General features: G+C 36.6%; 1 protein-coding gene and 1 pseudogene across 19 annotated transcripts in view; one reads left to right on the forward strand and one right to left on the reverse strand.

The window, feature by feature from the left end:
* SRPK2 (SRSF protein kinase 2) overlaps nt 1-11,944 on the forward strand; it is a 256,095-nt gene that overhangs the window by 34,463 nt on the left and 209,688 nt on the right. The gene's annotated exons all lie outside the window — the stretch shown is intronic.
* On the reverse strand, nt 6,443-7,651 carry LOC123383848 (annotated as a pseudogene).

Genomic DNA, 11,944 nt, shown 5'->3' on the forward strand with positions numbered 1-11,944 from the left:
CCACCAAAAAGTGCTTATTTAGATTGGGGTTGCATTGAATCTATAGATAAATTTGGGGGAGAAGTAACATCTTAGCAGTACTGAATCTGTGGTCCATGAGCATATGTTTCTACCTTTATTTAGGTTGTCTTTAATTCTTTTCAGTAATATTTTCTAGTTTTCAGTGTACAGGTGTTACACATCTTTGGTCAGATTTATTCCTAAGTATTTAATATTTTTTGATGCTGTTATTAGTATATATTTTTTAATTTCAGCTTTTTATTTTATTATAATTTGAGCCTGCATAAATCCTGGTTATGATTGTGGATTCTGGAACTAGACCTAGGTTTAAACTGCAGCTTTACTACTTCTTGGGTGTCATGGATTGGGCAAAAAAAAATCACTGTTTCTGAGCTTGTTTTGTCAGTGAAATGGAGAATGATCACCGACAGCATTTTTCAGCCTTGGCACTGCAGCTGCTCGTCACAGCTAATCAGCCTGATGATGGAAAAGGTCTCCAGTCGTTGCCGGAGGTCTCTGGGCATTGCGTGGGGGGCATATCAAAATCACTCCTGAGCAAGAGCCATGGTTTTTGCTTTGTGAGATTGCTGTGAGGGTTAATTTGATTGCATGGGAAGAACTTCCTTGCAGTACTTGTCTATGGAAGACAAATTGGTCGATACTGTATCGTATGTTCTTCAGTTGTTTTGGCACTTTAAGTTACTTTGTTTACTCTTAAGTATAAGCTCAGGGAGGGTAGTCTCTGGAAGGAAATCATTTAATTATGTCTTAGAGTCCAGGGAACATTTGGTAAGTAATTGAGTATGGGTGCTTTATTACACTAGTTTGAGGAGGTGTATGTAATTACATATCTATGTGGTGACCAGGACGAAATGAGGATGTGGAGGATTAGTAAGAAACTGGACTGCTGTCTATTTTCTTGTGTCTCATCTTCTCGTGTGGTTTTATGTTTATGTCAAATGTAGTGGATTTCTAGAATGTCAGTGACAAAACTCAAGCGTGTTTCAAAACCACAGTAACTTCACCTTGCCTGGCGGGCATGTGTTGTTTCTTTGCTGTTGGTCATTTCATCATCTTGTGAAAAGGACACCCTTTTTTCATTTTGCTGGATCATTCAGTATTGAGAGTGCTGGGAGAAGTGCGGGTAGAGGGATGGAGGGTATCCTCTGTCCTCCCACAGGCACCTGACTTGATCCAGACCTGGAGCTTCCTCCCTAGAATTTGAACCCTGTGCCCAGTGACTGGAGATCCTGCCCTTTAGGAGTAGGACCCAGACGATGTGGTCAAGATCATCCGGGACTGTCTCCATCCTGACCCTTCTCTGCACCGTTGGCCTTCCCTTTGGCCCTGTGTGCACCCCTGTGACTGTCTCACAAACCTCCCCCTCTGTTTCTGAATGGAGTTGTCTGTGACAAATTGATGCTTAACCTTTCTCCCATACAGCTGAGGTAAAATGTGTGAAGGGTCCAGAATTGCTTTGAAAATCGATATGTAAACATATGTACTTTTCTTACATATTATTTTGTCTGGTTTTAATGTATTTCTCCTGATGATACGATTTTCTTTCCAGCGGAGGACTGTTTTGAGAGTAGAAATCTGTAAAAAATCTCGTTTGAGAATGGCCATCCTTTTTGTGGAAGTTCTCTCATTTTGTATTTGTTGTTGTACACGTCTGTGATTGACGGAGTAATTTTAACACTGATAGGCCACAGAGTAGGAAGTGAAACATTTACCATTAAACAAACACAAACAAACAAACGAACAAACAGGGATGCCTGGGTGTCTCAATTGAGCTTTTGACTTTTAATTTCGGCTCAGATCGCAAACTCTTGTGGTTCCCGGAGATGGACACTTGCGTCAGGCTCTGCGGACAGTGTGGAGCCTGCTTGGGTTCTCTCTCCCCCTCTCTTTCTGCCCTTCCCTCTGTCTCACTCTCTCAAAGTAAATAAATAAGCATTAAAAAAAACAAAAATAAAAAATGGTCACCTAGATAACATTTTTTTAAAAATGAAAACTAACTTTCAAAACATTGAGAGAAGTGGCCTTTAACGTCTGACTTAGTAGACGGATTCTCACGTATACTTCTTCATTCAGTCTGTTGTGATATATTTGAAGTAAGCATATGAAGAAGATGTGGCCGTGGACAGATAGGTAGTTGGAAGAGTGTTTTAACAGACTTTTTAGATAATCATAGGTATTCATTGTGACTACACTGACACTTGGCAAGTGGGCAGGTGTTGGAAGAAAGGTGGTGTTGTGGAATCTAAACGCATATTGATGAGCTTTTCATACTGTCACATTAAAATTCATTTATTTTCTCGTACTTTACATGACTCTTTGCCCCGTACATGGTTTTGTAACATCATGCGTCAGTCTTCTGGAAAATGAGTCATGCAGTACTTCAGATGTTGACACATGTTGTTAAACTGTATCCCAAAGTAATGCTCATTAATATCTGATCAGAAGAGTTTTAAGCGTTGAGACCTGTCCTGCTTCTGGTGGCACACGGAAGTTTTATAGACTATTGTCTTGAAAGCTTGAATTTTATCACTGGCAACAAATACTCTTTCATTTGTTTTTCTTGAAATGCTAGGCTTGCTTATTTATTTATTTTTTTATAGAAAGGTCTTTCATGTAGCCAAGTCTGAATAAGCATAGTTTGTGGTGTTTTTTCAAGTAAAGATGATGTTCTGTGAAAGAAAGTGGCTAATTCCGCCTACAATTCGGTTACCCAAGTGCTTTTTCTTGAGATAGCCGTCGTATTTTGGTGTGTACCAGTTCTTTATGCACATTTCCCACTTTGTCACACAGAATTTTAAGTAGATACTTTTTTTTTTTTTTTTTTTTTTTTTTTAAAGCTTATTCTCGGAGCTCCTGGGTGGCTCAGTCAGTTGAGCATCTGACTTTGGCTCAGGTCATGATCTCATGGTTTGTGAGTGTGAGCCCCACATCGGGCTCTCTGCTGTCAGCACAGAGCTTGCTTCGGATCCTCTGTCCCTCGGCACCTCTCCGTTTACAGACTCTCTCTCTCTCTTTCAAAAATAAATGAATAAACATTTAAAGTTTATTTGAAATAGAGTGTGCATGTGCACATGCAAGTATGTGAGTGGGGGAGGGGCAGATAGAATCTCAAGCAGTCTCTGTGCTGTCACAGAGCCTGAGGCTGGGCTTGAACTCATGAACTGTGAGATCATGACCTGAGCTGAGATCAAGAGTCGAATGCTTAGCCAACTGAGCCACCCAGGCATCCTGCTTAGTGTTATTTTAGAAATGTCAGTGTAGGGGTGCCTGGATGGCTTGGTCGGTTAAGCGTCCGACTTCGGCTCAGGTCATGATCTCACGGTCCGTGAGTTCGAGCCCCGCGTCGGGCTCTGTGCTGACAGCTCAGAGCCTGGAGCCTGTTTCAGATTCTGTGTCTCCCTCTCTCTCTGCCCCTCCCCTGTTCATGCTCTGTCTCTCTCTGTCTCAAAAATAAATAAATGTTAAAAAAATTTTTTTTTTAAAAAAATAAAAGAGATGTCAGTGCAGTCATACAAGAAAAACATACATACACAAACTAGAAGTGAAGCTTATTATTTTCAGATGATAAAGTCTATTTGAAAGATCAGAGACTATTGTGAAAATTATAATTAAGAAGAGTTAAGGCAAGTGAAGTATTCCAAACAAAAAATAATTTAAAAATATTTCAGTAATAACCTATTGGATATATAATGGAAAGATACTCTCTTTACAGTAGGATCCAAAAATAACATCTTTTTCATAATTGAGGACATTTAAGTAGATAAATAATTTGGACAAATTAACTAGAACATTGAGTATGTAAGGTCAGCATTTTTAGCTTGACACTCTTAGGTGTGACAAATTATTTTAAAAATCCTGTAACAGTTCTTACCAAATTTATTCAAAGACAAATTTTCAAGTCAGCTTCTTTTTTTGCCTTGTAATAATTTAAGATTAGTACTTTGTTTATCTTAAGACATTTTAATTCCGGTTTTGGTTATAGGCATTACATTGAAAAGTAGTTTCATACATTCTTTTTTAAAGCTTTTTTTTAATTATGAGAAATTTCAAACTTAGAAGTTGAGTTAATAGCATATTAAATGCAAGTACCTGTCACTTAAATTCAGTTTTGTTACTTTGTTAGATATGCTAATGATTTGTGACTATGTAAGAAAATGTACAAATCTTTTAGTGACTGCTGTGGACTGATTTGTGTCCCCCCAAGTTCCGATATTGAAGCCCTAACCCCCAAAGTGATGGTGTTTGGAGATGGGGCCTTTGGCAAGTAGTTACATTTAGATAAGGTCATAAGGGTGAAGCCCTTAGGACCGGATTAGTGCCCTTATAAGAAGAGACATTGGGGTACCTGGGTGGCTCAGGTGGGTGAGTGTCTTACTGGTGTTGACAACATGGAACCTGCTTGGGATTGTCTCCCTCTCTGTCTGCCCCTTTAGATTGTGGTCATCTAAACCCAGTCTTGTATTCACATTTCCACAATTACTTCTTACAGTTGATTTTTTAGAATTGGGATCCAAAAATAACTCCATGTGTTCTGTTTGTTATGCTTTTTAAATATGGTTAAGTAAAAGAGTGGTTTTAAAAAACAGTGCAGTGGGACCACTGATTTTTCATCCAGTGGTTGTACTTAAAAAAAAAAAAAAAAAAAGGGTGAAGGACTGCTGTAGAGGAAAAGATATTTAAAATGCAAAATGAACATTTTGGGCTTTTTTTTTTGGAAGGGGGTCCTGATTCTGACATATTAACTGTAAAAAAGATGACAGTGTCTTAAGTTCTATAACTCCAATATTCTGGAAAACTGACACATATAAACATTTGCGTTGTAAATAAAATAAGAATAACATTCTGAAAGTATTTTAATTAAATAAGGATTTTATATTTTTCACAAATTATAATAGTATTTTAACTTTTAAACATTCCCAACACACTAATGAAAATTTTGTTAGAATATTTTTAAAAGTCAAGGTATTATTAACTCATGGTGTAGCTTTAAAAACTTCTCCCCTCCAAAAAAACCAGCGTCTCCAAAGCTAAATTTATCAGATCAGCTTAGTAAAATTTTATAAAGATCATTACTATATTTTTGACATAGTGTTTTATACTAACTATAGTGAATTTTTAATGTGCAATGATATTATTCAAGTATGAATTTAACCAGTAGGTGGCAACAAATCAATATCTGAATTTATTTTTAAGAAAATTTCAGAAAAAACAGTATAAGTCATAAATAAGGCACATTTGACATTTTTCTACAAATAAATATTTTGTACTTATGTCCTTTATACATGCTTTTTAATTTGAAAAAATGTACAGATTTTATTTATTTATTTATTTATTATTTTATTTATTATTTTATTATTATTATTTATTATTTAATTATTATTTAATTATTATTTTATTTATTTTTTATTTTTGTATGATACACATAGTTCTTTTTAAAGCTGTGATTGGTTTTTAATAGTTGGATGATTAATTTATAGTTGTACTTAACAACTGATAATGAAGGTATTTGATTTATTACCTGGTGGATACAGATAATCATGATTTGAGTTATATTTTTGTTTTTGCTTTGCTTAATTCGAAACTTAATCTGATTAATAAGTAGTATTGTTTAATTTGCTAAAAATAAGCTTCTATTAAAATTAAAAACCCACAAAAACCCCGGAAATTTTATAACGCTGTGTGATAGAACACTTGGGAAAAATCAGTGGGGAGTGTATTCATATGTTGTAATGTTGTAAATGCATTAGATCTATCGTTACTTACATCAGCTAGAAAAATACACCTATTTTTCGAATTAAAAAGCATGTATAAAGGACATAAGTACAAAATATTTATTTGTAGAAAAACTTGCATCAAGTTTGACAAATGATAGAAAAGTATAATGCCATTTATAAAAGGTTTCCAGTACCGTGTATTGTTGATGGATGTGTGTCTGTATTCGCTTCTCTGTGCGCTGTCCCTTGGATTCTCGGTCTCTTACAAAAGTATCCAGAGGTGGACACTTGGGCTTCCATCAGAATGTAACTGCCACTAGGAGCCAGGAGAAGAGGTTAGGACTCAGGGTTTATTTTAAAGGGTTAGCTTAGCTTAAAAAAAAAAAAAAAAGCTATTTTAAAATAATGTTAGCAGTTGTTTATTCTAAAGAGTGGGAATAGGAGTGTCATTGTAATACTTTAATTCTTTAATCTGTTGATTTAAAAAAGATACAACTGAACATAGTCTTGAGCAGAGCAGTCCATGGTTACAAAATGTTATTTGTCTCTTCAAATACAAACATTTAAAAAGTGTATAAACATTTTATGTTTTGTCCATATATACAAACTAAATGTCATTATTTACTACTTGATGTATTTTGGGTACTTTTTAATCTATGCTCATGTACATTTCTAATTTAAATGAACCCATTACAATTTACGTACTTTCACACATTTAGGCTTTTTGGTGGTTTCTTTTTTATTTTGGAAGGATCATTTCTTGTGACTATATTTTGTGCACTTGGTTTTAGGGGGAGGAAGAGTAATATTTTTGGGAAATAGAAGCTTATGTGAAATCCAAAGATATGAGCAGTGTTATAGTTTCTGTCATTTATTTTTAGATTTTCTGTATTTTTCTTAATTTTTTGAGCCATACTTTATTGACAGTGTCAGTCTAGAACAAGCCAGGCATTTTTCCCCATGAAGTGAGATAGTTTTCATTCTGCCGTAACATGTACCCACACATCTTCTTCACCTTGAAAATGTAGCATTTCAAGCTTTAGTCAGGGTAGATTACCCCTTTTTCACTTTCACACTTTTTACCGTGCTGCCAGAAGTCTTCTCAGCATTTGCTTTGAATTCTGTCTTAGCACATCTCTCACTGCTTTTGCACAGATCTGGGAGTATGGGATGTAGCTGGGTCCAGCCTCTCGCCACCAAGATGTCATGAGAGTAGGTGTGACAGTGTTGGCTCCTGGGTTGTCTTTAGGTTAAATAACACTCTAGCATACAGTTCTGTCTCTTTCCTCATCCTCTCCAACTTTTGTCATTGTATTTCATTCAGCTTTGTTAGGTGGATAAATGCAGGTGGCTATCAGGAATGTACACACTTCCCTTGCAGTGATGTGTTGTGTAGGAACTTGTGTTTTTCTTGGTACTTTAGAATGTCATCTTTATCACTTGCCCTTGTCCACTGGTATTGTTCATGATCTCTTGGGCCCTTTCCTGCCTCTGGCCTTTTTGAGCTGCTGTTTTCCCTCTTCGCTTTGCTGGTTTCTTGTTCTTTCTTCTGGTATCAGCTTTGATGTTGTTTCTTAGAGAATTCTTTCGTGACCATCCTGTGTACAGTGCCTCCTCAGTAGGTCTTTACTTGGAGCAGTCTGTCTTTTCCTCTGTGGTGCTTACCAGAACATCCCATTGCTTTTTGTGCTGTTTGCTCAGTTCCTACTAGACTTAAGCTCTGTGAGGTCAGGGGCCATGTGTATTTTACTCAAACTCTGAAAATTCAGGGCTTACATCCACGCTTGGAATGTTCTATGAACTTGTAGTAAGTCAAATGAATTGCTGAACGAATGAACTTTAAGGATTTACGGTTTACGTGTCAGAACTCATTTAACTTTTCTCTCTTCATCTCTCGTCTCTCTGTTCATTCTTTAGTGATGAATTTTCTCTTCTCCAAAGGTAGGATATGCTTTTAGGATCAGTATTTGTTTTTATGGGTTATTCTTTATATTTAACTCTTTGACACATCTGAAATTTATTGTAGAATATAGTAGTGTGTGGTATATTCAAAGTAATTCCTTTTGTTTTGAACTGCATTCTCATATATTGAGTCATTTGTTATTATTTATAGTTAAAAATTTAAAAATGTCTGTAGAAATACTGTTTTATGTTTTAGTCCATTGATTAATGCCTTCTCTTAGTTTTAAACTATTATATTTTGAAAACCTGGTCCCCATGAAAATATAATTATAATTTAAATTATTTATGGTACCCATGAATATATAATTATCACTTAAATTATTTAATTTTTGTCAAACCCATGTGAATTTTACTATCAAAGGACCAGGTTATAGAAAATATCTTGTGTGGTTTCTACTTGGTATTTCACTTAATCTCTAAATTTATATTACTGTCATATTTATACTTGGATAGGTTTCGTAATTTTTAAACTAAATGATTTATATTTTATCCTACCATCCACACTACCCCATCCCATCAGTCCTACAACTTATTCTTTGCTAAGTCATTTGGGAGTAGACATGGAGAGCTGCTGACATACTAACTTCACCCCTGAATAATTAAGCATGTCTCTTAAGAAAAGGGATGTTTTCCTACAATACAACCACAGTGTTATTATCACTCGTAGGGAATTTAACATTGATAGAATGTTGTGTGTGTGTGTGCATAAATTTAACATTGGTAGAATATTGTGTGACTATATGTTAAATTATATATATGTATACAAACACACACACACACACACACACACACACACACACACACACTACACATACATAATTTAAATCCAGGAGCACACATTACATTTAGATGTCATGTCTCTTAGTTCTCCTTCTGAAACTCTATTGGAGAAGGATCATTTTTTTTTTCTTTCATTTCCAATCTGCTGTGGACCAATAATTTTTTAAAGTACAATGATAATAAATTACTAGAAAAGTAAAATGGAAGAAATGAAGACATAAAATTAAGGCTCATTTAAAAATTAGATTCTATGATCAAGTTGCTATAAAAATTTCTGAACTCTAACTTGTGTACTTCTCTTATCATGGATCAATAGCAAACATTTTGAGGGCTTTTAGTGATCTGAGAATTAAGTAACGCTGATCTGGAATGGTTCCCCCAGGTAATTTATTTTTTTAATGGCCATGAGAGTTTTAAAGAGCCCAGACCAGTTGTTTTATAGATGAGTCTCTTAATTTGGATTTGTCTGATTTGTCACGATTAAGAATCAGATTAAATACTTTTGACAGGAATACATCGTAGGTCATGGTGTCCCCTTCTCAGTGCGTCCTTATTATCACATGAGACACATCATTATTGCTAATGTTAAGTATCATTTGGTTAAAATGTGTCTTCCAGGTTTTTTGATTGTGGAGATTTCTTTTCCCTTTTTAAATAAGATATTTTCAGACTGTGTGAGTATCTGTTCTTATAATTATGCAGTGGTTTTAACATCCCTTGGTGTTTCTTGCCTGAATCAGTGTTTTGCAACCGTGGGTTGCAAATGAGAATTGTCTAATTCTCTTAGTATCTTTTTCGTTGATTAGTTGTCATTCCTTTGAAGAGAAGACATTTTCCTACTCCAACAGAGTTCTTAAACCACATTGTAGAGATGAGCCCTCTTTTCCCTTTTTCTGATAGATGCTTGTCTGACCTAGGGAAAATTGAAGTAAGTGTCTTTATATTAGACACCTCCCATTTCCTTTTCTGTACCTTTTCCCTCAGTTTTGCCCTTTGGGTCTGTTTTCTCCTGGTTTCAGTTTTCCCGAAGCTTCCGGGCTTAGAACCTCATGCCGTAGCCCATGAGGGCTTCATTTCCTTAAACTACCTACTTTTTTTTTTTTTCCCCCTCCTGTCTCATGATCAAAACTGCTTTGTGTGGTCCATGTTAATGCATGAAAATTTTTGTTATTTAGGTTTCTTTAGCTATTTGTTTCTTTAGCTTTTTAGATCTGTTTGTGTTTTTTTTTTTTTTAATTTTTTTTCAACGTTTTTATTTATTTTTGGGACAGAGAGAGCCAGAGCATGAACGGGGAGGGGCAGAGAGAGAGGGAGACACCGAATCGGAAACAGGCTCCAGGCTCTGAGCCATCAGCCCAGAGCCTGACGCGGGGCTCGAACTCACGGACCGCGAGATCGTGACCTGGCTGAAGTCGGACGCTTAACCGACTGCGCCACCCAGGCGCCCCTAGATCTGTTTGTGTTTTAAAAAAATCTCTTAAAAAAGAGATTTCTTATAAGGTGAGTGAATAAATTAGATGACTAATAGGCAGTGTGACATGGTGAAATATGTAAAGGCAATGTGGGAGGAAGATTTTTTTGGAGGTTGTGGTTGAAACTGAGGAGCAAGCAGCCTCTGCTATATATGAGTTTTGCGGACTCACATCTGAGCTTGCAAACTTGGGTTGTTCCTGTTTTTGTTGTTGTTGTTGTTGTTGTTGTTGTTGTTGTTAATACCTTTTACTACTGGGCTGCGTTTTAGTTTAACCTCTCCCCGCTACCCGCCCCCCCCCCCGCCCCCCCTCACTTCCCTGTCCTGCCCTGATCCATTTTGTGCGTTGTTGGGGTTTATGAGTAGAATGAAGCAGGGGTTAGAGTCATTCATATGACTCCTTTGTAACCCTGATAAAATGTATTTCTGGTATCTTCTGGCAGAAATTTCTTGTAAATTTGAAGGTGTTTTAGATCAGCTCATCTGAATATAGTATCTTCTGCCCTTTCATTCATTCAGCAGGTATTGGGTGCCTACTGTGGACAGTATTGCTGGGCAGTGGGATCTAATAATGAACAAGCTGATGTGGGTCTCCCATGTTGTAATCTAGTTGGGGAGGCAGCTGTATACAGACAGTACACACGTCACATGGATGTGAAGTGATGGGAGAAAAATCCGGTGCCACAGAAAAACCTTAGCCAATCTTGGCAGGGAGGAGGTCAGGGGATGTTTTTTGGGGGTCACTATGTTGGGGAGGGGTGCAAAACCAGGAGACTGTGGGAGTGGTTGACAAAGGATCTGGAAAGGATTGCTTTTCAGGCCGCGTGATATCTGTTGTAGCTCCCTAACTTGCCACCGTAGTGCAGAAGCAGCCGTGGGAAATCAATAAACACATGAATGTGAGGGTGTCTCAGTCAGACTTTACTTATGGACAGTGAACTCAGAATTACTTTAAAATTTTCAGCTGTCATGAAATATTATTTTGATTATTTTCCCCCCAACCATTTAAAAATGTAAAAACCGTTTTTTACCTTACACGTTGTTACAGAAACAGGTGGTGAGCTATAGTTTGCTGACTCCTGGAATATGGTGCTAAAATAAAACGCCCATTATCAAGGGTCTTTTGCCTGAACTCTTTATAAAAACAGAGCTATCGTGCAATAGACCTGTAGTCAGAGTGTGCATTATGCTTTCAGTAAGACATCAATATATAGGTAGGGTTGAAAATTACAGTATTTCCGCACCTCTAGCTGTTCTTTTGAAACATTCCAGTAATTCTGGAAGTTAAAGGGAAGGCTGTTGGGAATTAAGAGAGTGATTGACTAGTGGTGCACATACAGAGGGACTTGCATGGTGTCATTAATAGTACTTAGAATCTAGGCCCAAGTTCCAGTCATGAACTTGTCAGTTACTGCCTATGCACATCATGGCACTTTTCTGAGCTTTGTCTATCTGTGAAGAAGAGAAAGCGAACTCAGTACAGTTACTGCTTGGAATTATTGCAGGTAATAGTATACTTTAAAGCACCACGTAAGTGTCAGTACTAATATTTTAAGTTACACCGCCATTTCTAGCATCTTTACATATATCCTATAGATGTAAAATGGCATCATGTTTGCTTAGTTTTTGTCACCAAGATGGATTCTTGGGGAATTCAGCCATCATGCAGACATTCATGTGTCTACTGTATATTAAGGACATTGCAAATATGGGGATACAACAGTAAAGAAGAAATTGTTCTGTTCTTGTGGGATATAAATAAGTATGTATTATACTGTGAGGTGGTCATAAGTACTATAAAGAAAATAAAGGTAAGGGGGTAGATGGAGGTCTGGGAATGGTGGATGGGGAACAAACTGGGAAAAGCCTCTTAGGAAATCAGGTTTGAACTTACTAAGGTTTGGAGAGGCGGGAGAGCTTTCAGAGAGACAGAGAACACAGTATAAAGGCCCTGAAGTAAGAAAGATTAAAAAAAAATTTTTTTTTAACATTTATT

Source organism: Felis catus, chromosome A2 (assembly GCF_018350175.1).
Source record: "Felis catus isolate Fca126 chromosome A2, F.catus_Fca126_mat1.0, whole genome shotgun sequence".
NCBI lineage: Eukaryota > Metazoa > Chordata > Mammalia > Carnivora > Felidae > Felis > Felis catus.